Source organism: Typopeltis vanoorti, chromosome 3 (genome assembly GCF_054136105.1).
Source record: "Typopeltis vanoorti isolate ZY-2024b chromosome 3, IOZ_Tvanoo_1.0, whole genome shotgun sequence".
Lineage (NCBI taxonomy): Eukaryota > Metazoa > Arthropoda > Arachnida > Uropygi > Thelyphonidae > Typopeltis > Typopeltis vanoorti.
The window spans coordinates 91,631,300-91,659,145 of NC_143551.1; the positions used below are offsets into that span (position 1 = coordinate 91,631,300).

Here is a 27,846-nt window from a genome sequence, read left to right on the forward strand (position 1 = left end):
TATTATCTTCGAACTGGTGATCATCTTTTAAAAAAAGATTAAAAAAATAAATCTCGATTAGTGATAATTAAAAACAAAACAAAAAAAAAAACTCAGCATCTTCGACGTGCAAATCCCAAAGGACATCATATTGAATGCCCTTTTAAACATTAAATGTTATATTAAAAAAATAAAAATTGGATAAACTTTAGATATGACTATCATATATAATGTTGTCATTGCATAAACTACCAAGAGCAACTCGAAAGCATCCTTTAGTTATCTTATTAACCTTCCACATTTGGCTCAAAGAATCTGTACCTATTCACAATAACACTATTACCAATTGAGTAGAGCTTCTGTAGCTCAGTCGGTATAGACGAAACCCTTTGATCGAAAAAAACCTGGGCTCGATTCCCGTCCATGACGTGAGGAACATTTATCTAGTCTCTTTCGACTAAAGGTGAGTTAGCCGATCTCATACGGATACGGAGGATTTTTTCACCGTTCTATTCATAATAACTCGGGTTTATCATCCCTCAGAACAGGCAAACCAGCCCATGAACACACACACACGGATCTATAGTCATAAAATACATACTTAATCCCTCACTAGGAAAGCTCATCCAGTCCTAAGGAACGGGGAGAGAACCCTCATAGGAATAAATAAATAAAAACAAGTTGAGTTTTTTTATTAGCTTCTTCTGATCCAGTTCGTCTAACTTTAATGGCAGCCTATCTATTTTTTTATATTCTACTTACTAGTCTATTATATTATATCGGTGTTGTTGTTGCAGGGGATGGAAATGGGCTATTCATAATAACTGCCCCTTCTTGTATGTTTTCTTCCTTGAGTTTAAGAAGTTCGTTATAAAGAAGTAATTTAGGACACGGGACTTTTGAATAGTTGACATGTCGTGGACACTTCGGTCCGGTAGTACAAAAGCAGGCCAACCGATAAGTATGATTACTTCTAATGGTCGCTTATTACTTGTGGTTGGTTGGCAGACGGGTTTTAGTGAAGCATCATCGAAGGCTTTTCCATCCAGAGGTAATTATGAACGTGTTGCCCGTCTGTGTTCTCATTATTATCCTGTCGCTAGGGGCGGGCTTACCGAAGGACCACGGCTGTCCCGTCATAAATTTTACTTGTAATTGAAATCAATAAACCTTTACAACCCTCCCAAATGTGTCCGCCTCTTACCTGTCTCGATACAGTTTACATTGGCGCATACTTAAAAAAAAAAAAAGTAGTTCCGTTTTTTTTTTTTTGAATATTTAATCGATCATCAGCGAACAAACGAATGATGCAAAAAAAAGGGGAAAAAATAAGTCAACGAAATGACTTCCATGTAAAAAAAAACAAAACAGAGCATTTGTCTTTTTAAATGGATTAGGAGAAAACAGCCGATTTATCTCTCTATAGAATAAAATCTTTTGTTTGGTGACAGAGATGGATGTGACTCATGTTGCAACGATAATCATAGGCTCTGTGTTTAGTAGCCGAGTGGTAACATGCGTACTACTACTTTCTGTGCCTTTTTATGTAAAATTTTGTACCATATTTGTATGATGTACATACGATTAAATTTAAATTTTGGAAAAAATGGGATCAACGCTTTTTAGAGACTTCTGTTTTACTTACGCGTAGACCTACACTATACCATGCAAGCATTCGAAACCAGATCCGGCGGATTATTATTATTATTATATAGGTATCTCCTGGAGTCAGAAGACACATTGAATAGGGCGATTAATCATTATCCCCCATAGTCTTCTATGTCTGGATATTGTGTGTGTGTGTTCTTCTAGCCAGTTTGTCTGATTTACATGATGAAAAACCTGAGTTTCCAAGAGGGAAAAAACCTTCCATCTCCGTATGAGAAATAAAAAGCCCTAATAATAAAGTTTTTTAGCGTCCTAGATCGGTATCTTTCCAATCAAAGAGCATCGTCGAAACTGACTTAGCTCCCCCTCCCCCAGTTGTCACTTATTGAAAATATCATAACCTACGGGTATTGAGGGGCCATATTTGATACGCGTTGCTAATTTTCAGCCAGCGTTCGTTTTAATTATCAATAAGTTATTTGCCTTTCATTTTTAGTCAGACTTTAGCGCACCTTCTTCGAAAGTAGAGCCGTTGCTAGGGCCTAGTAAAGCAAGTGTACGCTTAGGACGGCACACACACACACACACACACACACACACACACACACACACACACACACACACACACACACACACACACACACACAAGGACAGCAATTCATGAATATACAAAAAACAGATTTTTTTTTAAATCTTCAGTATTCATTTTGTTAAAATAAAAATAACTATGATTAGTAGAAAAGGTTTGTATTTCATGAAATACAAATTTTTGTTTTCATTTCACTAAATTTTGAAGTAAAAAAAAAAATTCAAAAAGTCAAAGGGGAGGCTAAGTTTTTCACCTTAATTATCTTAAATGGTTTTGTATTGACATCATACTCAGGATTATTTGCAATATGTAGCAGTTTATATAACAGTCGTTTATGCCTGACGAATAAATGGGACTATTTTGTATTTATGACATTTATGAAACTGAGCGCTCAAGTTTAACTGACCTATACAGACATTTTGCTATTTATTAATAACTAAGACACTACCATTACCCCAAAGCGAGCCTTCTTCAGAGTAAAATTAATGATATTGTAATCAAAGAAATATAATGGTATGGCTGTTTAATGAAGTTATGAGCAAACGATATCCGCAGAAACTAGACGATGGTAACTGGTGTAATTATGGAATTTTGCGTGGGTTTGTCTTCCACAAACCCACGCAAGAACAAACCTGTTAACAGCTGTTTCTCGTATCTCCAGCTGTTACTGCATGCCATTTTCAGGGCATTCTGTAAAATGCGAAACCTATTACATTACTACACATAATATTATCTGTAGACAAAACGCATCTGTAACAACTTCGCTGGTTGGTTTTTTGTTTCAGTAAGACCATTTGTAGGGACAATATTAGGCAAAACAAAAATATATAAGCAGCGTGAAATGTCTCAAAAAGGCCTCAGTTGTGATTATGAAAAACTCTTTTATATGATTGCCATCAATTTATTCCTTGATTATAACTGTCTCGGATCATTTCCACGTGTGTTCCTAATTAGTTTAAGATAGCATTAAAAAACTTGGTAATATTAAAATGTATGCAGAGACATGTGTTGCCATTGACCTCTGCATTCCACTGCTTTCGATCACGTGACTCAATCGTGATAACGACGATTGTTATTTGGTAAGAAAGACCAGGTTCGAATCCGGTCTCAGCCTCGAATAAATCCTTTTATAAGGGTTTTTATCCGGAAGATGAATTTTTCTGTCTCAATATGGATGTGGAACTATTTTTTTCTATACAGAAACTTGGATTTTTCATCCCTCAAAAACAGACAAACTGATCATAAGAACGCACATCATAGCCTTAGTTGCTTGAATAATTCTAAACATAAACAAAGCTTTCTGTCAAAAACTTAATAAAGCTTTATATACCTGGGGATTTGGACACACCAGCGCCACTATCCTTGAATCAATTCAAATAATTACTCATCCATCAAATAGTTTGCACAACTTGCAATCACTCAGATGGAGAGTAATCGAATCTAGAAGCAAGCCAGTCATTCGAAGAAATTCTAGGATAGCACATTTGCACGCGCAACAGCGAATAATTTGTCTTACCAATAGATATAATACTTGCTTGATACACAAGCTCCCGAGGGACTGACGTGCGAATTTCTTTCCTAACTGAATTCCACTAGTTCAGGATAACTTACAAGAACTGATGTAATAAGGGACCATCTATAAATTACATAACGATATTGCTAGGAAGAACTTTAGTGACAAGTAGACCGGGAATACACACTATATATATATATATATATATATATATATATATATATATATATATATATATATATATATATATATATTTATATATATATAGATAAGAGAAGATAAGAAAACCTTGTTGCCTATGTTGTATAACGATGTTTTGACTATAGCTGTTAATTACTCTCCCTCCCTGTTTTTTTTTTTTTTTTTTTTTTTTTTTTGTACCCGCCATTCCTATAAAATTCAGAATTTAATTTTTTTTTAAATGTATATTTCTAACAAAATATGCTTTATTTTATCGTCTTCCTATACGAAAAGTTTTTATCCCAAATGAATATCAAATTTCTTGGCTTTTTTTTCCCCCCTTTTGTAGTTGATATTTTTCTATTTGTTCTTAAGTTGCAGAAGCCCTTGTCTTGTATTCAGTAATTAGTGAGAAGTATCCTTACAAGAGACCATCGACGTTTGTCTATCTTTCACTCTTCCTTTCATTCCTCCCCCCTCCCTCCCTTCTTTGTTGTCGTTCACGGCGGCTTTGAAGTCATCTGTCAAGGAAGCCTAAACACTGTCTCTTCTGTTTGCATCCGCAAAAAAACACGTGTGCACGCGATGCATTCCGACAATAATCTCCGTTTTTCAGAGAAACCTTTAGCGCCAACCGCGACAAGAAATCTTGTAGGAGGTCAAAAGTTCGTGGTAGTCTTGCTTTGTGCAGATTACTGAAGTGAGGACACCCACAGTGCTCCTGTGTTCAGCCAGACAGCTGACTGAAAGAGAAGTGGGGATAGAGTAGATAGACACTCCTTGTGTATAGATGAATTACTCTCCAGCAAAGTTAACGTAAATATTTTAATAACTCATAAATAAGAAACCGATCCACTTGCTATTACAGGACCAAACGAGCTGTTGATTTTTTCATGCATTAATCCACAGGCAAAAACACTTCGTTGTTGGGCGTTCGTGAACAAACTGATATATGAAGCACAGATGGAGTTATAAAGGCAAGATGTTCGTATTGTTGTTTGAAAAATAATACGCCTACAGCGTTGTCTTTTCTGAAAAAGAAAATAAATCTCACAGTGATATGTGTACTCTCATCTCATCGATAGCATATTAGCCTGGCAAGTTACATACTACCATATCTGAATCTTCATTTATTTCCGATTTTGAAAATATCCTAGCTTCTAAGTAAAAAGAAAACAATAAATAAATAATCTCCAATTAAATTTGAAAGAAATGTTTAGTACTGTGCTCCGGATCCCAACATAATTATGGGTATTGCTCTGGGTTATGCCGTATTATTATTATTCTTTTGAAGATTTTTTCAAAAAATATGACGAAAGAAGTAAAATATATCCTCTTTGATCATAAAAGAAATAATGAAAGAATTAAACCATCAGGGGGAAAAAACAACCAGGTGGTTCAATTGATTAACCATGATTTCTCAGATCGAACTTGACCATAATAGGCCTAAATCCACGAAGAGATTTGTGTTGATGCGTTTTTTAAATGATTTTGAATTTTATTGGTTTTTAACATAACCAAAACTAAAACCACAATCTAAAATGCAATCTTGGTGATTTTTACTGCAACTCTCACCCACGAAAGTTTGTAAAACCCATAGCACATTAGTACTGTGGGTGGGCTAAATTTTTCTTTCGTATTGTAATTAATTTTATATATTTTTAACCTATTCAGGAAACCCTGCTCTGAAAAACAAACATGGAACTTTCTCAAGTTTGTGATTGTCTTACATAAAGACAATCACAAACATCCATGCCCACGCTTGGATTTGAACTGCAGTCTGGTGTGCGGGGTACGATAACCACTTAGCGAACTAAGCCGGCAAATGCACGATGATCTTTTACTTTGGTGGTAAGTACGGAACAGTTTGAGAATCCACAGTTTAGAGGGAAGATGGAATATCGTGATGATTTCTGTTAAATCCAGTTTCCAAGCATTCTCTCTCTCTCTCTCTCTTATTATTCATGTATGAATCGAAAACGCAGCAGATTTACTACTGGCGTATGAAATCTATTCGACAGTAGTAAATCAAAGTAAATCAAATCTGTATTCAAATTTCACTTATTTATTAATTATCTTGTTTACGGTAGGATATAATAAAATTATTTCTTTTGAATTATTTTTTTTTATTTATCTTGTGCTTTACTCATCTTATATGTAATCTGTGGTGTTTATCTAGTCGTAGATATATTATGAGCACCACTATTTGGACAATTCCTCGGTCTTGACTAATTGTGTATTACATTTTCAATTCTAAACTTTAATTTATTTTAAAGATATAAAAAAATGAAATTAAAAATAATTGAAAAATTAAACTGTGTGACTAGAATTATAATAAACTACTTTATAGGGTGCTAGAAATGCTTTTGATGGTTGCAGAAATCGTTGGTTGTTTCCTACAGAATGACTTTCTGAGAAAAAGTTTCTTTTGAAAAATTCATGAGGTTTGGCTTTAATTGTATAATTAGAACCGAAACATACCCGATAATGCGTGACATTTGTCAATAGAAATTCATATAACAGCATCTGTGCGGTATCCATTGAAATAAAATAAGTGCGCGCGCAGAGGGAGATGTGAAAATGCAAATGCTGTTACTTTTTTCGTAGATAATGCAAAGGTAATAAAAGAGGAAGAGTAAATAGAAAATAAAATAGTAATAAAAAAAAAGCCCGCATTAAAATAAAGCAGCATTATAGTAAATCTTGATGTCTCTATAAACCTACAAAACTTAATTTATGCTACTGCTGAGGTAATGTTACCTCCATGGTCATATCTCTGTCCACTGCATATGTGTGTGTGTGTGTGTGTGTGTGTGTGTGTGTGTGTGTGTGTGTGTGTGTGTGTGTGTGTGTGTGTGTGTGTGTGTGTTCTCTGGCTAGTTTGCCTGTTTTGTGAGGAGGAGCTCTTATAAATGTTCTTTACGTCCCAAATAGGGACGTAAAGTCGATTTTCGAAGTCAATTTTCGAAGCCAAAAAGCTTCAGTTTTTTCGAAGCCTAAGAATATGTCATTCTTCTACCTATTGAATGAATGCTGTTTAAAAATAGCTACGTATTAATTGCATAAACATTAATATCATTTAGGAGAGGTTGAAGAACTTATACCATATCGGTGTGATGTGTGGATGGACACGGGTGAGAGACGGAAGAAGAAAGAAGAAACATTGATATTATTCTTCGATATTTGGGTATTGTCCTTGGAGAACACTTCGTAAAGGAAAGCTGTTCTAGAAGATAAGAGGTGGATGAAATAAAATAGGAAGAGGAGCGCCCGTTCGGTAGATTAGCATTCGAACTGTAAATGAATGTGGGATGCTTTCTACTGGTGTTATTATAGACTTGGCGTAAAATGGAGGAATAGTGGAGGGCAGTTCAGCGGAAGGAGCTAGAAACAGACAATGCAGAAATCAACCGGCGTGAGATACCGATGAAATAATTCAATCAGAGCGAGAGAGAGAGGAAAATCAGTTAGCCAAACTGTCCTCTTTTGAAGTGCATCAAAAATTTTCATCACGATAATCTTCAAAAAATAAAGTAGTTAAAGTGAATTGAAACACGTGAAGTCTCTTTTCAGAATAACTATAATATTGTCCTTAAATTATGACTTACTTTAAAAGGATAGTTTAATGTCTTAACTCTAATATATATTCAGTTTATTATTATTGGTATATTTTTTTATAATCCGGGAAGATCTGCTCTAAAGAACAACACACACACACACACACACACACAAACGTTTTTTTTTAAAACCATTTCAGGCCTCTAATGAGCAGGATGGCGGCCACATCGAGCGATGAAAGTCATCTACCCTCTAAAGACAAACATTCATGTGTTCAGTGGGATTCGTACGCACGGTGTATTGGTTGGAGGGCAAAGGCGCTATTCACTCTGCCAACCGGGAATCATCGAAATAATGAAAGTAAAAAGTAGTGAAATTAGAAGTAAAAAAAAAATCACAAAAAGTTCTTTGACCTTTATTGAGTAATCACTTGAAAGACACTTGGATATACTAATTTTCTTACGGCGGTCACTTCCTGTTAGCTTCGGCTTCGTTTTCTTCTTATAAAACTTGCCCCCCACCCCCCTCAATCCACGCCCGTTTCCTCTAGAATACAATACGGCTGTGTTTCAACACGGTCCAGCTGTATCCATAGCAACGCACATCACATGATAGACAAAATGATAATGTCCCTCCGTGATGATATCGCAAAGGATAGCGCTGACAGGAAGGAGAAAGAGATATGTACCGGATCATCCTGTTTTCATCCCTTCCCCCAGCTGTCCTCCCCAGTTAGTTCGGTCTTTGACTAGGTACGGACCGGCACTTAATTGTAAGTGACATCCACGAAGCTAGAGATAGTTTCACCTCCCTGTTAACGAAGGAAATGAAAGAAGGTCGTGAAATATTCTACCGACGTCTAGAGGGGGACAAAGGTCACGTCTTCTTTCTATCTGATCCAAGGGCCGACGAGGAAGAACTTAAGAGGAGTTTATATTAGCTAATGTAAACTCGACTCTTCTTGCTGTTATAAAGAAAACGAAGTTGGCCTGAAAGAGATACCCGGATGTGTGAAGAGCCTTTTTTTTTTTTTATATACTGTCATATTAAATTGAAAAGGACCTTTTTGTATGTAGTTGAGAGATTAGAATAAGATGAATTCGATCTATGAGCGCTAAGTTTTCCGTTTTAGAAGGTAAAAACTTTTTTTTTTCAACTCAAGAATAAAAGAATTACTGATATGAATTTAAGCTCCAAGAATCAGTAATACGTTGGAAAATTTTCATCAATGTATGGATTTCTTTGAAAGTTCTTCAAACTATACTTAAATTTTGGTAAACAGAGTTTTATATATATATATATATATATATATATATATAAATACTGGAAAGCGTAGTTCGGGTCATATTTTTTAGGCACACAGATTAGTGAGAAGGGTTTTATTCTAAATTTCCAATCCACAGACGATTCCATAGAACATTTAAAACGATGCACATGAAATAAAAAATAAACAGAAAAAAAATACCTGATTTATTTCTTTAATACTCAGTTTGTATTCGCTATTGTAGAAAGAGATTTCGTATTCATGTCTTGCAGGTAGAATGCTTCACAAATGTCCATTTTTAATTTTCATATCCTCACTCTTTGGAGATATAACGATCAATAAAAATGCTAAATTCACATAATGCTTTGCTAAGAATATATATTTTAATATTATAGCAAGTACACTTTTTGTTATGTTAGTGTTGTTTCAATATGACATTGAAGTACAACAACCCGTATCGCGTGTTACCAACATCCCTCCTTCCTTCTATCTCTTCCTGCGTAATTAATTATGATTTTTGGCCACTGGCATTAATTTAAAAGACATACAAGATGTTCACGGTGAGAACAAGATTCTTCAGTTGAAGAGTAGGGTTACGTCGAGAGCTATGTAAATTCTCTCGGAGACTTTTAATTGCAGTAAGATTTCTCATTTATGTGATAATTGTTGTAAAATATTATCTCTCAGCAATCAGTGAAACGCCTTTTGTGTTTGTGAAATGTCTTCTCCTTGGAGTGTCATCCAAACTGAAAAGTAGAAGACGGCTTAAAATAAGAATTTTGAAATTTCTCGCACGTAGTTGGAACATAAAGTTGGGAAATCTATTTTTAGTTATTGTTCGTGAAATCATTTTAGAAAGAAAATTGCTGATATTTTTAACATTTTGGAGGCGATGCTATCAAATAGTAATGCGACTTCCAGTGGATAACCAAAGCAATCTGCTATTGCGATTAATTATTTACGAATATTACTTCTTCAAGGGGAAAATTAGAGTCACAGTGTTGGAATATTTCACTCTGAAGTCGGGAAAACACACACACACACACACAACCAGAAAGAGAGAGAAAGAAATCAGATACATCCAGTTGTTCATCGATCAGTCAAATATGGCCAAAAATTCCCTCCCATCATGCAATCGGTAATGTTGGGAGATGCCATCTTCTTGAAAAACATCATCCTCCTGATTGTATCTTACCAGCGCGTGTTGGTTGGTTGTTATAATGGAATAGCTCTTTCTTTTTTTCTCTCTCTCTCTTTGTGTGTGTGTGTGTGTGTCTACATCTTTCTCTCTGGCCATTTTCAATCCAAGGTTCATTGCCGAGACACTTCTGAATTCACTTCTGTCCTTTTAATCCTAAATCTGTGTTCCTAAATTAAGTCAGAAATCTGGATTTACTGATATTAGGAACCTTTACTTTCTTTAGGCCAAGAAGTAACTCCTTTGAATCAAGGTTTTCTCCCACTCTTTGTCCCATTTGCATTTAGTCCCGTGCGTGGAGCCACTTTTACTGAACCACTACACCCTTGATATCTATGGCTCTTTTTGAACCAGCCTGAGAACAAAGAGTGTTCTCAGGCTGGTTTCTCTGTTTTCAGCTAACTCGCATTATTTTGGAGAGAGAGAGAAAAACTCTCTTTCGTTTCTTCTCGCTGCTCTTGGCGTCCTCGCGGTTATCCTAATGGCTATGCGCTTCCCAACCATATGCCTGGGTTAGATTCCCATCGACGGCGTGAGGAGCTTAAGAATCTTTCTCAGGCATATCTAAATTAGCCGGTCTTGGGCGTGGACAGCAGGGTTTTTCCCCCAGTTTATCTGCGGTTTTTCATCCCACAAGCAGGCAAACCGGCCCCGTGAACGCACAGGCTACAGTCATAAGAGGGGCTCAACCAGTCTTAAGGGGCGGTCGAGAAAAACGGGCGGACCCCCACACGAATAATAATAATAATAAAGTGCTCTTGGCAGCATTGACAAGAGTCGAACATGTTTTTTTTTTTTTTTTCCCCTTTACCACTCCGTTGTTCTGCCAGTTGTGCACGCGCACAAACACACATTACGGCGCAGTATGACATACTGGTTGTTTCTTAAATTTAATCATGGTTTCATAAAACGTGTTCCGCGGAACTCCAGGGTTCCACAAAGACTTGGAAGGATTCTCCAGAGCATACAGACGCTTATAACTTATGTTATGTAAATTCTGAAAGAAAAAAAAATTCATTCAGTGAATGGGAAATATACTCATTTTTATTAAACTGACTTATTTCTAGAACACTTATGTTCCTTTATTATTTGTAATATTGTCTATCATATGGTTTCTTGATTAAAATATTTTGCATGCAAGGATCCATTGGCATAATTTTTTTTATGAAAATTTTCATATGGGTTCTGTAAAAAAAAAAAAAAAAAAAAAAAAAAAAAAAAAAATAATATATATATATATATATATATATATATATATGTAGGGCTCCGCAATTTCAAAAAAGTTTAAGAAACTGCTTTAAATCACTTTCACTTGTTTAAACAGCTCCCCAAACCACACGAGTCAATACTCATACTCTAACATTTGGTCGATTCACATACTTCGTCACCAAGCGATGAAGATTAGCAGTTGCCAAGTGTACACACGCTGTTTAAACAGCTCTTCACTTTAAGGTTCGCTTTGTTTAGTCAGAGGGGGGGGGAATAAAATAAAAACTGTCAAAAAGCCTGTTGGCTGCCACTTGGTAAAGATTCCTTCACAAAATTCCACTCACTTCTGGCTTAATCATTGTCATTCACTACTTGTAAGTATTAATACGATTTTCAAGAAACGCCTAAAAGAATACATCAGCTTTTGAAATCTTACCGGCACTATGTTATTTGATTGATTTCTCATTTCTTGGGGGGTAGTGGTGTTTTCCCCTCCTCCAAGAAATCCGAGTTGTTTGCGAATACGTTTTCTGATATCTTCATGATTACGCAATCTCTGTCTCTCGCTCATATTCAATTACATAAAGGTCAACTTAGCTCGTCATCTATTGGAATAAAATAGGATTACGTCATGTCCTTTTTATGCGACGATAATAATAAGGGTAGAGGTAGTTCGCCTCAAATTACGACTATGCCATTCAACCAGCCTTCACACTAACTGGGCATCTTTTCCAGCCAATTTTCCCATTTATTCACGTGGATGATCCACTTAATGGACCAGTTATAGAATGCCGGAATGTTAGTTCTCCGAACTGTACATAATCGGGATCAAATATGTATGATCATCTCCTGGGGCGACCGGAAACTGAGATCCCCCGTCGTTTGCGCCAATATAACCCGGAATTTCAACCATTAGAAACGGCGAATATGATATGTTTACGTGGAAACTCATGAATCCATAAATAGGGGGGGAAGGAACTCTACCCTTCCTTCCTTTAGGGTGAAGGTTTGAGGGAGAATATGCATTTAGCTGCTTGATTATGAGATATTAATGCCCATAAATATATGCGTATCGAGCTTCAAATGAATTAGCCATACCACCAGTAATTAGCATTGATATTTACCACGGAATAAACATTTCATTGCATATTCCTCGAGGATAAATATTCAGTTGAATAGTCGAATACCTTCGTTGGCGAATAACCCTTAATGCGATTGTAATAACAGTGCAAGTTACTGAAATTGTTCCGCAAAGAGTTCTCAAGTTTTGGACCGCGAAAATGTGCGTAAAATTGTATTAAAATCATTCAGACTAAAATAAATTTAGCACATTCTTGTGCTAAGAGGCTTATCCACCCATTACGAGAGCTGTTTTCGAATTTTTAGGCTTCGTCATACAACATAACGATTAACATTCTCTTCTGAAGTCAACTGTATATCGTGATTTCATAATTATTGTATTAGTTTACAATAATGAAAACTGCAAAAAATGAAAAATGAAAATGAAAAGCCGACAGATCAATATTGAATCATTGTTTGCACCCGATTCAGCACTTACTTCATGTAATCCAATATTAGAAATTTCCTTCTGCCCTTATTTCTCCCTCACATCATTACATTCCGGTCCGTTTTGTCCATGTTTCTAGTAAAACATTTACAACTTCTAAGAAAGCTTTTTATCCGAGAGTAACTTGTAAGCAAGCTGTCGTAGACTTGTCAGGGATTAAGTTTTAGTACGGAAACTTGATATAATCTGAGTATTAACGTTGCATCACTTCGCCAAATCCGCTTATGTTCCGTCACTACTCTACGGTTTTATGGCTGCAGACGGCAAAATATTGCCGAAGGTTAAAGTCCCGCTGACGTCTGCTATTCGACGCAACCCTATTTTAGTTGACCCCGCCTCACTTTATCCTCCCCCCTTCCTAAAAAAAACTCAATAGAGAAAAGTTTCAGAAGTCAATAAATGAAACGAAAGAGAAAATAAAAAAGAAAGGGGAAAAAAGCAAAAGAGAATTTTTCACATCAGCTTGGGCGACAGGTTAATAAAGGAGGACTTGCAGTAAATTACTTGTGTTTTTCTACTGCCGATACAGTTAGTGATAGACAAAACTTATTAGTTTTTTTTCATGCTGGTTTGCTTTCATACACATACCACGACTCTATTAATATTGATCTACAGTTTGCTTTTGTCTTTATTTATCATAGAAACCGTGCGCTCACGTCATTGCACGAGTTCAGCTATGATATTTCACTGTGATTCGCGAGCTACCCAGATTAAATTTCATAGGTGGACCCGAACTACTGATGTTCACAAATGAAATAAAATGCACTCTCGAGGGAAAATAACTTTCAAAACAGGTTAATTTCAAGTGTTTCTTGTTTCTCTATTGTGATGAATAACTTATGAACTTTCATTTTTGCAAAATAAGCTTTTGAGTTTTTGCTTCCAGGGAATATTTGACTACTAGAATAAATTATGGTTGTCTATTTTTTTTTTTAATTTCATTTTCGTATGTGCCAGAAATAAAATGTAAAATTGTGTTTTATTTTTTTATTTTCTCATTAGAATTCCACTTTTACCCGTTTGAATAATTGCTTTGAATAATGAAGTCGACATCATTGATTCAATGCAATGTCGACTTCAGAAAATTCGTAAATACTTATTTTAAAAGAAAGAGAGATTTTTTGTTGTGTTTCGGTAAATTGTGGTCAATTTAAGACGTTTACTGGAAAAGCTGTTTCAATTGTAAAGAGTTAAGCTGAGTGACTCGGTCTCTCTCTTTCTCTGATAAACTCCTACTTTATTACCCCCCTCCCTCAATTGTATTCACTAACTCCTGAAATACCATCTTAAAAAAAAAAAAAATAGTATCAGCCACATTTATTAGTTCTGTTTATTTAGACTGGCTGACAATTTTTGATTCGTAATATAAGTCAGCCCGATTTGTTGATGAGAGGTATTAATTAAGCTATCCAAGGAAATCAAAATTTTGAATCCAAATAATAATACGAAGAATAAAACGGGTAAATACACAGATATGATTTTCACTTCAGAAAACGTAATTATTATATCCAAGAAAATGGGGAAGAATCAGCGGAAAAGAGCTTATTTCAAGATAATCAAATATTAATACAAGCGACTGCAAATGTTAAGACCTTGGGAATGTTGACTTGGTACATGTAACGAGGCTTCTTCCAACTCGGCTCGTCACTTCAATGTCGTATTTATCACCGCAAAGCAAACTTCGTCTTGGATGTCATGCAGGTCGCATTAATCCTCTCAAGACATTAATTCTCTTTCTCTTCTCGAGAAAAGACGAGAAACCTAAAACACAAGCTAATCTCAACTAATCCTCTGTGGATTTAGAGCGACAAGGACATCACTATATTCTGCTCTTCTTGTGTGTCGTTCGTTCTTAATACAGAATGATGTGGAAGGTCAGAACACAAATCCCTTGTCAGTACAATGATTCCGTTGTTGAAAGAGTTCAAATATTCAACTGAAGTATTTATATATCGGAATTCTTGCCTTCTTGAACTAGTCTAATATTTTCACTGACTAATTGTTAAGAATTCCAATTAATGTAATTTCTGTGGCAGTCGGTGTTCCCATCCGAAAAATATTTGCAATGATGGTTAGGCTTAACAGTTAAGCCTAATTGTTAAGCCTTTTTCCTTTTGACCCACTTTATGACCATTGTTGCATTTTGTCTCGCGATTCGTGTTTATTTATACACATTCCATCACGACACTCGTATTTAAATCGCGAATTTTTATGCGAAATCACAACAGGCACAACTGGCATTGAATAATAAGCAAGATAATTCCGTAAGTTTTGGGGGGATTTTCCTCCTGCGATAGACGCTATCAAGAGAGATCGGAGTAGTCGAGACGGTGATGAATAGCAACAGCTGACAGAAGCGAACCACAGACGACACACTGGTACTGCTTTACTATCCCTCGTGACGGAGACAAGAAAGGGGGATGTTGTTTCATCCGGCTACAGGACACCCCCGTGACGTTGGCTGTGATAAAAGTGGCAGTTTATTGTCACCGTCCTGACAAAATGATGATGGATTAGTAGCGACAGGAGGCGGCTAAGTCACAGAGATCCATTGTCGGGGTCGACCAACAGCCACCCGTTCAAAGAGGATTTGGGAACCGTTTGGAAAAGGGAACAAAACAGATATCCTTTCTTTCCATATCTCTCTTTCTATCTGTCGTGTTCTTCTTCTTCTTCTTCTTCTTTTTTTGTCCTTTTTTTTTATTTCTTGCACGTGCGCTGTTATAACTAGCTTTTCGTAGTCGGGACAAAGTTCAAACAACGTCATCTTTTGAAAATAGAGACACTGAGGGGTTTATTTTGATAAGAAATATTTCAGATAACACCGGATTTCACTTTGAACTATACACGTTCTTCTTTAATTTTTTTTTTTTTTTTTTTAAATACATCCTTGCTCTCCTTCGGGAGATTTCTAAATGGGACAAAGATTCACTGGGAATAAGACCGTAATTTAGAGATGACTCGAATTAAAATATGATAACAACAGTGTGGCTGTTTTCATTAAGTTTTATTTATTTTTAGTATTTAAGTTGTAAAATTATCAATTAGCTACAATGCACAAAAGTATTGTTTGATAATATGTTTGAGGTGGAAGTAACATTCATTCTACTTATCGCGAATTAGTAATCTGACTACTTTCATTTCTTTTAAATAATGAAAATTATATTTTGTTTATAATATAGCATTGAATATTTAAAACAGATTGAAATGTTTTCTGAAATTCTGAAAACATAACACACACCTTTAAATTTTCCATATCATAATAATACAATAAAAGTTTTCGATTATTAATAAACGCGTGAGCTAGGGTTTCATTCAATCCAATACTCTTGGAGGGTAATGGATGGCAATGCTGTACCAATGAAGTTTAACTGAGGTTCGGCTGTTGCTGTTACCCCCTTGGGTGATGAGATTCGAGAGTTTTTGGTTCGCTCTTTTAAGGTTTTTGCCTTAAGGGAGCAATTTGAGTCTCCGGGGAGAGTGTTCTCCGGCACGGCCCGCTGAGGGGCTTTGTCGGTGAATTATTTTCCTCGGAATTTGAGCGGTTCTGCTCAGGAGTCGGGGAGCCCATCGGGGTGCTAGGATGGGGCGGCCGACACTGAGTGGAGCCAACGCTGAGCGGTTCTGCTTAAACGGGGTGCTTGGACGGGGCGGCCGTCAATGAGTGGAACCAACGCTGAGACATGGACGGTCTTTCGCCCACTATGGAGTGGCCTAGAGATCGTCCGATTTTTTGAGATTTTACCCTTTACTTACTAATCAGGGTAATGGATGGCAATGCTGTAGCCAATGAAGTTTTAACAGAGGCTCGGCTATTGCTGTTACTCTCCTGCCATGATCAGAGCTTTAATAGCTCAATAACACCTTATACCTACACTGTCCTCTACAGATAACGGGGAAGATGAAAAGCATTCTTGCTTCGCCCCTTTAAGCCAGTCCTTATAAGGATAAGGACTAATAAACGCGTGTTTTGAATAAAGTCCTTTTTAGGACTTCCAGGGTAACAATTAGCAATGCTGAACCGAGGAAGTAAACTGAGGTTCGGCTGTTGCTGTTATCCTGGGTGTGAGTTTTTGAGTTTGCTCCCTTAGGGTTTTTTTGCCTTAAGGGAGCACCTTGAGTCTCCGGGGAAGGTGTTCTCCGGCACGGCCCACTGAGGGGTTCTTGTCGGTGAATTATTTTCCTCGGAATTTGAGCGGTTCTGCTCAGTAGTCGGGGTGCTAGGACGGGGCGGCCGACACTGAGTGGAACCAATGCTGAGCGGTTCTGCTTAAACGGGGAGCTCGTCGGGGTGCTAGGACGGGGCGGCCGTCACTGAGTGGAACCAACGCTGAGATATGGACGGTCTTTCGCCCACTATGGAGTGGCCTAGAGATCGTCCGATTTTTTGAGATTTTACCCTTTACTTACTAATCAGGGTAACAATTAGCAATGCTGAACCGAGGAAGTAAACTGAGGTTCGGCTGTTGCTGTTATCCTGGGTGTGAGTTTTTGAGTTCGCTTCCTTAGGGTTTTTGCCTTAAGGGAGCACTTTGAGTTTCCGGGGAAGGTGTTCTCCGGCACGGCCCGCTGAGGGGTTCTTGTCGGTGAATTATTTTCCTCGGAATTTTGAGCGGTTCTGCTCAGTAGTCGGGGTGCTAGGACGGGGCGGCCGACACTGAGTGGAACCAACGCTGAGCGGTTCTGCTAGGACGGGGAGCCCGTCGGGGTGCTAGGACGGGGAGGCCGTCACTGAGTAGAACCAACGCTGAGACATGGACGGTCTTTCGCCCACTATGGAGTGGCCTAGAGATCGTCCGATTTTTTGAGATTTTACCCTTTACTTACTAATCAGGGTACAAATGGCAATGCTGTAGCCAATGAAGTTTTAACTGAGGCTCGGCTATTGCCTTTACCCAGCCATGACTAGAGCCTCTTAGCTCGATAACACTCCATCCACACAGATTCACTTCATTCAGATGACGGGATAAAGAGTCAAGGACTCAGTCCATCGCCCAGTTCTTATAAGAACTGTAAGAACTAATAAACGCGTGCGGTAACTTTTGCTACAGTATTGTTTATAAAAAGACCGGAAGTAGGGAAATTATTCGAAAAAATGACTTTTTCTTTTACTTCGACCTTTTAATCATTTCAGAGATATTTTCATTTTTGTCATATTAATACACACCAGAATCCATAAATTATAAATTACAGCATTCATGTATCAGGTTCTGATCCGTATGCTTATATACAATTTTTTTTTCCTTAATGAATATGTGTTCCCCCCGAGACTGTTTTATCCCTTTTAAATAAGATATTTACTTGCTTTTTAATTATTACCTTCACTGCTACATGATTTAAAAAATAAAATAATAAGCTGGAATGTAACGGTTGTGACTGCAATCGTGTATTGGGAACGTCAGTAAGTAGGGGGAAAAAATTAAAATTCTTTAGCTGTGGACTTCGCAACCGCGACCGTCTCGAGGATAAGGTGATTGGCCCTATGCTTATATTTGCATATATAAATACTTAAAAATAAAAGCGAAACTCTGTCTACTAAATATTGTAATTTCACGAGAGAATATAAATGTGCAATGTGTTCAATATCAACACTTCTCTCTTAACAAAACCTCAACGTCTGTTGGCTTATTTTCAGGTTGCCAACACCTACACAAATACGAGGCTTAATAACTAAAATAAGTCTTCCTAATCCCTTTTTCCGCATTGGACCTAGTGACTTGTTACAGCTACGTAATTGGTTTTCAACCCTAATTTAGTAGGATAACGTGGTTAAGCCTAATGGGAGCCGTCTTTCTTCTTAAATGCATGTGTTCTTCATGAACTACTGGTTTGTCGAAAGACACACACACACGCACACACACACACACACACACACACACACACACACTTCTAAGGCAGATTCGCTATATTTGCAATTTTGAATATATCTTTCTTACCACTGAATCCAATTATAAAAATTGGCACCACTTTTTTTTTTTTTTTTAACCCAATCAAAACTTGAGTTTCTGTTAAACAGTCGATCCTCCGGAGAATACACCTAATATTAACAGACATACTATGGTGTCTTCATCTCTCGAACCACTATGATGCTAAAGATCCACACGACTCCTTGGCTGAGGACACATAAGGGCACAGTTTTTGGTGGAAACATCCCTAAATTAAAATCCCATCAAGGACTCAGTCTTTTTAGATTTTCACCATCATGGTTAGTTCATCATATTGTAAATCTTGTATTAAAATTGGTTTAAAATATTTCAAAAATTCAAAATAAGAGTACAAAAATTTGATACGAAAAATTTGGTTGCCGGCCTGGTTGGCCGAGTGGTCAGCTTATCCGCTCTCCAGTCAAAAGGCTGGGGGTTCGAATCCCGCCGTGGGCATGGATGTCTGTGAAAGTGGTGGTAATGGGCAGTAGATGGCGTTGGTGTAGTTGGTGGATTGAGTGGTGGAGACAGAGAGTTGTAGAGCAAGCGCCCCCCCCCCCCCGATGAGTCTATTGACTCCCCTGCAAGTGTCATATAGTAATAATAAATTGTGTTCTTAATTTTTGAATTTCCTTTGCATTCAGTGTCCATGTTTCACAACCATATGTCAGTATAGGAAGAATACACTGGTTAAAAACTTTTCTCTTCTGGCATAATGGTAATTGGCTTTTGAATATTGAATGTAATTTTCCAAATGCTTTCCACCCAAGCATCGTGTGCCTTTTAATTTCATCCATGATATTTTATTCCATTGATATCTGTTGTCCTAAGTATATGTAATGATCTACGTGTTTAATTTCCTCATTATTGATTTTTATTATTTCCGGTTGGACATAGCTATTGAACACAACTTGGGTCTTCTTTAGGTTTATCTTTAAGCCAGCTGTTTTGCTAGCAATTTGGAGTTCACGGATACGAGTCTGTAATTCATGCGCAGTTGAAGTAAAGATGACTATGCCATCTGCAAAGCGTAAATGGCTTAAATATCTTCCATTTATCTTCAGACCTTTCCCTTCCCAATCAAGAAGTTTGAATATTTCTTCTATGCACGCTGTGAATAATTTTGAAGATATTGTGTCACCCAGTCTTATACTTCTCTGTATTCCCTCAGTAGAGATGTTTCCACTGAAATGAACTGCTGCTGTGGCATTGGTGTATGCTGATTGAATGGTTCTGATGTATGACTCCTCCACCTGTTGGCTTCGTAATGCTTTAAGTATTGCACGAGTTTTAAGTGAATCAAAGGCTTTCTCATAGTCAATAAAACCAAGACATAGTGGTAATTGATATTCATTACACCGGTCAATAATCTGCCTTACAACTTGAATATGATTCATTGCACAAAAGCCACTTCGAAAGCCTGCCTGTTCTTTTGGTTGTGCTACGTCTAGAGTCGTACAAAGCCTATGAGCTAAGACTTTTGTAAACACTTTGTAAACCACTGTTAGTAGACTGATAGGTCGGTAGTTCGTCAAGTCTTCTACCTCACCTATTGTAAAGTGTCTTTAACGTTATCATTCGTAGGAGTCTCAGTGTTTTCAATACATAACTGAATTTAAAAGTAATTAAAGTTCGTTCACTACAGTTTCGATATGCTCTCTCTCTCTCTGTATATGTGTGTGTGTGTGTGTGTAAACTTTAATGGCTTTTAAATTAAGTAGAATTAAAATACGAATTTTAAATTCCTTCAAAATGGCAGCCAAAACGAATACCTAAATCGCGATCATCCAAACCGCGTTGGTAATCACGATGTTGAATATTTCAGTTATGTATTGAAAACACCGAGACTCTTACGAATGATAACGTTAAAGACACTTTACAATAGCGGACTCCCAGAGGTGCGAAGAATGTGGATAATTGCGTGCGTCTTGCTGTTTGGGAATTACTTTGGAGTGGATGTGTTTCTTTCTTTTGTACGTGAACTGGTTTTGCCATAAAATTAGGAAGTTTATTTGCCAATCGGTTGTCGTATTGTGTTGGATCCTTAGCGTCTGAAATGAATCGAAGTCGCTTTTGTTTCGAATGCGTTTTGTGGGGTAATTCAATAGCTAATTAAATTTTGCCGAAGTGTTATTTACCTATCGCACCTTTCTCTTGTAGCGTGTCTTTCTCTTGAGGATCTTGTAGCGTGCCCGATTGTTATTTCAAAAACGTTCACAAAACAATAAAAAAGCGGGGGGGGGGGAGTGTTGAGGAGGAGAGAATTTTATAGTTTGTTCATTGAATGCTTATGAGCAGGAAAGCTTTTTCAATATTCGGCGTTTTATAGCGTTAATATTTATTATCTCATGTGAATAAAGAAAGGAGTCTCGTTTGGTTTGGGATACATTTCAAAGGATGTTAATAGTGTAGTCCTTTGGGATTATATACATATCACATCGTCTTATTTTAAAAAATCCTTTTTTTTTTTTATTAGCAGCCTTGAGTTATTCTTGTCCAACAGGCAGTAGAAAATCCGGTTAAAGCAGAACTTGACGAAAGTCCAAATAGAAATAGTATTGACTTTTCTCTTAACGTTCGTAATCTATACAGGCTTTTTACATAGTCCGATAAACCCTGCATTACGGTTCAAAGATGGAACCTTTACAATCAACTTCAGGTCTCCAACAAGGTGGTAACTCACACCGGGCGATGAAACTCATCTCACACTTAAATGAACGGTTGGTTTTCCCTCTCAACCTATTGATTAGTGGTGTAGCAATGCTGCTTCTAAGGAATTCTTATAGAACAATTTGGTTTCCCGTTGTTCCAATTGTATTCTACGTCTGTAGATCTGTGTGTCGACGGGACCTGCTTGTCTTTTTTGATGAACGAAAATCCGAATTTTCGGTAGGAAAAAACAAACAAACTGTCAACCCGTATGAGACCGGCTAATTCACCTTTGTCTGAAAAGCACTGATAAAGGTTCTTCACGTCGTAGGTGGAATTCTAACCCAAGTCTTTCCAACTAAAGGGCTTCGTCGAAAACCAGCTGAGCTACGGTGGCTCTATTGTAGTGTTATGAACATTAAATTATTCAAATTAAAGATCAATCTTTAGTTTCTAATTTTCACCGACAGATGTGTCACTGCATCAGCTGTTACGGTATTCGAAACATTTCATCTTTTCTCTCCGTTCTTGACCAAGTTAGGGGAACACCAAATTTTTGTGATCCCAGAATACGAGAACATCAAGTGATATTTGACAGTAAATCCTCTATATAAGGAGAGGTGATGGAAGACCTCCCGTTCCTAACGTATCGAGGTGTCGTTGAATCAAACCGGCTGTTTTATAGCAAGTTGTCATGAACAGGAGATATTTCTGATTGCAGTAAATGTGAAAGTTGCAATTTGTTGTGGTAGGATTTGGCATCGATATCATCCACACCATCTTATCAACATCCCACCAACAGAAGATTGGTTAATGATGATTTCATTGTCCTTTATATTACCTGCAATTTGATGTTTTTGCCCACCAGACGGTCTCGCTGATATCGGCCCATACATATCTGAATTGCTTACATCAGATTATGGTTTGGTATGATAATCATCCCCCCCCCCCCTCGCAATCTTAGGTCACTTGCAGATAAGTTTTTCCGTTGCGATGAGTGATACTCTGGGAGCTCAAACATTGCACAACACCTCATTGTTTCTTTGGCGTGTGGACTCAAGAAAGGAGAAACGCCATGTTTGGTATGCCGTAACATCCAGTGCACTGTCACCACCTGCCAGAAAAAATTAAAAGCTCTGTAAGGATTCGATCATTTGCACATTCTGAAATGTCTATGACTCTACAATATATCAAATAAAAATATAGGCAAATACTGTCCAGTTTTTCTCTGTATGTTTTCCTATAATATAGGCGTTAAGCATTTGAAAATTCGGTATATTTCCTTTATGGAGTATGGTTTTCTTTCTTGTTTACGTCATCTACATCAGACAGATGTAGATGATGATGTAGAAGACAGATGGTTGAGTTCAGTTATGAGTTCAGATACTCAATTATGACGTCATTTGCATCAAGTTTGATGTCAGCTTTTTTTATTTTATTTTATTTTTTTTTTCACTTAATTGTGCATTGCGATAAATAACCGTCAGAAGACAGGAAACGTCCGGTTGTGCAAAAAAAAAAAAAAAAAAAAAAAAAAAAAAAAAAAAAAAACCCTAATAATAACGCTAAGTGACCGTTTAGGTATTAACTTGGAACTTTTTCCTGCTCGTCTATCCAAAAGCCGTGGTGTGATGATTGATAGACAAACACGCTGTGCACTACTAAAATAGTGTCTCCGTCAAGCACTTCCACGCTATCTCAGTGTGTTTTCTGACATCCTGCCCAATCCATCAGGATGAAAGATAGCCGTAGGGGGTTAATAGAGTCATTTATAACCTAACTTCAATAACTTTGTGCCGAGTTAGCATCTGACATAACATGTAAATCCCGGGGGGGGGGGGGGAAGAATCTTTTTCTTACGGTATTCGCAGCATCTATCGATAGTTCACAAGAAAAAGAAGTATTTTCTTTTATCTCCCCCCTTATGACTTATGTAATCCCCTTCCCAAATGGCCTGTGGTAATCATTCCATCCATCTTTCTCACAGAAAGAAGCTTTGTCAGTCTCTCTATCAATTCCTTTTATTTCTTTGTGCTTCTACCGTGGATAATTAAACACCACGAGTGTGTCTGGCAGGCCAAAGGACGTTATGAGGTTTGTTGCACGTCAATGTAATTAGAAAACTGTCTACCATCGTTCACACTGGTAGCAAACAAAAAAGAGAAAAAAATTCTTTGGCTATCATGGCACTGATGAATTGCGAAGCACACAAAAAAAGTGGCGACTGTTTCTCTGTAATCAGAAATTAATTCCTCAGTGTAACTTCCGGTAAAGTGCTGCCGCCTAGCAGACATTGTGCAAAATCATTTGTTGTTTTTTTAATTCGTTTAGATTCCAGAGTGATAACTTAGAAGTATGCTTATCTCTGTTAACCTTTACGTAATTTATTGAATAAACTTGCTTTATCGCTTTTATTTAATGCATTTTTCATCGCTTTGACATCCCCCCCCCCTTGTACGCGTCCTAAACTCAGTTTCCCTGAAATTGAAACATTCATTCAAACAGACCGTTTCTTTTTTTTTTTTTTACTGATCGCAATCTCTATACATTCCCACGTTATTATGTGTTCTTTGACATTTGCAAATCATCTCTCTTACTGTCAAAGCGAGGGAGTTACTAACTATTAATATTTACACAGAAAATTTCGACTTTTCGTATTTCTCATTTACAAATGAAACCTTCCATTAAGTCTTTCACGAGTAGTGCGTTTCATTTTTCATGCGAGGAGGCCATAAACTGGCAGTTTCAGCATTTTCATTATTGTCCAACAATGCATGAATGCGTTGGCACGAGTCGCGTGACACAGATGAGTAATTATTGTGTTCATTTCAAATGGCAGACATTCCATAATTCTTCATTGTTTACTTTTTTACTGTGGCAGCCATGTGTTGCCTAACTTCTGTAAACTGCTTGGCATATTAAAAGTGAAATAAATCCACAACAATATTGGATAATTTTAGAACTTGTAATTTTTTTTTCCAAAGCATATTTTGTTATCTGCAAACAGAGCTTTGAATGTCGACTTCTGCTGACATTTCGACCTAACATGAATTTGAATCGTACACCTAATAAATCTACACAATTAGAGAACCCCCCCCCTCCTTTCCTGTCTTTCAACAAGCAAAAGGACAGGAGATGCTTCTAACTCTGTCATTATCTTTTTATATATATACCAACTGCTTTTTGAAAGAGAACTAACATTGCTTACGACGCATGCGTAGATCGTCAATGGCATACACAAAGCGCAGAACAAGTGAATTAATTTCGCGAGTAGTCGCCAAGTATTTGGTAAAAATAGCATTAGTGGCCGTGTGTGTCGTTGGTATCGTACAAAGATGGATGTCTCAATTAACTCCTGCGAGGCCTCCCACCTTCCTGGTATTCCTTTGCCAGCTATGTTAAATACCGAGTTGGGGGGGGGGAGGGGGAAGGCGGAGAAGGGACGGAAATGATTCATTAACAATGTAGGCTCGGCAATGAGGAATGTGGCAAGTGTCGTGATGTTTTTTTTTTTTTCTCGCTGTCTTTAAGGTCGGAACAGACGCCAAATGCGGCCATGAATCTTTGAAAAGGAGAAACAATGGTAATTAGCTCCAATACATACACACGCTCACTTGGATATGTCGCACTGCATAGTCAGTGTGGAGGGGAAAAGGCATCCGACTGCAAAGTAGTGACTATTACGACACTTCTTGACAGAGCCCGTATCGGGATTGAATAATGATGGTCTGGAGATAAAAGTGTTCTTTTAAACACGCGAAAGAATGCTCTTCAACAACCTAAAAATGCTTTTTTTTTTCTTCTTCCCACAAAGGAAAAGTTATTTCCATTACCAACGTTAAGAAGTTGGATTTATTGGTTTGGTACTTAGAAGATGGACTTTATCTGAAGGGTAGTAGCGTCTCCATAGTGCTGTTGTGGAGACGACGATCTTCGGTTTGGAGACATTCCAACCGAAGATCATGATAGGATATCATGCGGGAGTGAAAAGTAAATCCAGGAAAATCGTTTTTTTTTTTTCACCTCACAAAACAGACAAACCGACCATAGAACACACGCAGTTAACAGGCATAATATTCTAGTTTCGTAACCTTAGTTGCGCCAACTGTAATTCCTACCACTCTGTACTTCACAGTAAACTAAACTAGATTATAATCGCCTACTTTCCTCTCCAACTTCATATTGAATTCAGATCAATATGCCATGTTTGGCTGGAAAAATTCAACTTCGAATTCCATTAGCAATGGGGTGAGAAACCTTTGTAATCGAGACAGTTTAGCAGTTAAGAAGATGAGAATATTTCCTCCTCAAAACCGAAAGTCTAAGAACAAGTCCAAGTGTATGCATACCCCGTATTCTTAGTTGTATCTGAGAAGATGGAAAAGGCAACTGAGGTTGTTTTGAATTTATCTCCGAAACAACTGAGAAGCCCATATATTATATCTGTATGCTTGTGTTCTTTCTGGTCGGTATGTTCCCCCCCCCCCCTTCCCTCTTCGCGCCTTTTTTTTTTTTTTTTTTTTTTGAGGGATGAAAAATCCGATTTTTCGAGAGGAAAACCAGTCCCTTCCGCGTGAGAGAGGCTAACTGAACTTTAGCTGAAAAGCCTTTATAAAGATTCTTCGCTTCCTAGGCGTGTTCCATAATAGGCCAAAATAATAAATAATATTGAATATTATGTCTAAGTAGTATATATTTGTAAATGAGAAAAAGCGTACCGAAATATATTGTCTGTTAGTTCAAAAAAAAAAAAAATAATAATAAAAAAAAAAATAAATAAATAAACTTCACACTGACTTACAAACATTCATATGTTGCGTTGCCAGCTGATGTCTGAACATTTCGTTGTGTGTACTTGGATTTCTTATGGATTTAATTTATGAATAGACTACTAAATCCACTTAAATTTTGTAATGACATTTCCAGTTTTTACTTTTGGTTGCTTCATTCTGTCATTTTACTTCAATTCTGGAGTCATTTCGAAGTGTCTCATTTCCATAGTACTACCACCAGATCTCGTTTTTCAACAGAACTGAGTTTTGGAAACGTGGGAACTAATATTTAGTTCAAGTGAGCAAAATCATTTCCCTTACACACGAAGAGAGTTTTCACTTCCACTGATTGGATTGATATTCCCTGTAACGTGCGTGCGTGTGTGACTTCTGTGGAGTTTCTTTTCGGTAACTGGGAATGTTTGATATTTTTTTAATTTATTAGTAGAATTGGCTAGTAAAAACAGATCCTACGTATGTAGCAGGCTCTCCGTGCGTTACTTCCCATAATGAATGAAGATAAGTGTCGAAGCTGATTTCTTTAATATTTTGCTACTCCAGTCAAGTGAGTGTTGCGAGCGACTATTTGCCATTGTGTCGTTCTTGGCATCCTACACTGGATTCAATAATCCAGTGTAGGATGCAAATAATTTTGCGTTTTAATAGCAAAATCAAATAATAGATTAATTTTATTAATATAACTGCATGTTATAGACCGGTTCCGTATAAACAAGAAAAAGATCAAGTCACATCTAGAAAACAGTAGTCTTTCTCTCTCTCTCTCTCTCTCTCTCTCTGTGTGTGTGTGTGTGTGTGTGTGCGTGTCTAATGAAATTGAACAGTTTGGGTTGAGCTGGTTGAACATCTGCGCATCTCAAGGTAGTAACGCCTTCATATAGTTCGGAAGTAACTCGATAAGTAGGTTAGAGAGGGATCTGGTGTTCGCACCCTTGTAGAATCGAGGAACTTTACAAGGTCTTATCGACTAAAGGTGTTATTAGTAGGTGTCGTACGAAGATAAAAGGGTTTTCCCGCCTGTAACACAAACAAACCGGCTGGTGCAAGCATATAATTAATCGACATGATAAACTCACTTCATACCCTTAGTGGCCTTCCACCTAATCACGTGACAGTGTTATATATGAGAACTTTACTCCCTCCCGTTTTGTGGGGAAGGAGTGAAGCTTTCAGTTTCCCAGAGGTGCATTCTCCCCATCTCCGTATTAATCATCACGGAGACCTGCAAAATGTAACTGTTATAATCGACAGATTGGATACAAAAATTTTAATGAAACTCTTCATTTAAATCATTGAGTAATGTCACGAGAATCCTTGCACTCTACAGATGGCTCTTGTACTTGTTGAGTGGGGGGATGCACACAAGTGTGTATCCCCCCACTTGCTTACTACAATTGTTGTTGATCTCTTTTCTGTATTATGAGAACATACTCGTTGTGCGCATGCGTCTGTTTTGCTACTAATTAATCATTTGAGAGACTGTTCCAAGCTGCATCATCACACACCGTCCTTCACTTGAACACAAAAGTTCACGGTCATCAACAGAAACCTCTTCAAAAGATTGTTTTCCAAAGATATTGTATTCATATTTTCCCCTTCATCCAACACTTATCTTCGCGAAGTTCCAAGAAAACTTTGCAGATGATTACTTGATAGTTAAACAAAAGAAAAGAATGGAAACAATCTTTCAGAAACAAAATTCCTTTTCTACTTTACATCGCTGTATGTATGATTGATTCTGAGAAATTCCTCTGTTTTCCCAACAACAAAGGCTGTCATTGGGTAACATTCCATAGACAATTATTTCAGTGACCCGAA

At 37.3% G+C, this 27,846-nt stretch overlaps 1 protein-coding gene across 4 annotated transcripts in view; it reads left to right on the forward strand.

The window, feature by feature from the left end:
• LOC150108382 (uncharacterized) overlaps positions 1-27,846 on the forward strand; it is a 195,873-nt gene that overhangs the window by 120,193 nt on the left and 47,834 nt on the right. The gene's annotated exons all lie outside the window — the stretch shown is intronic.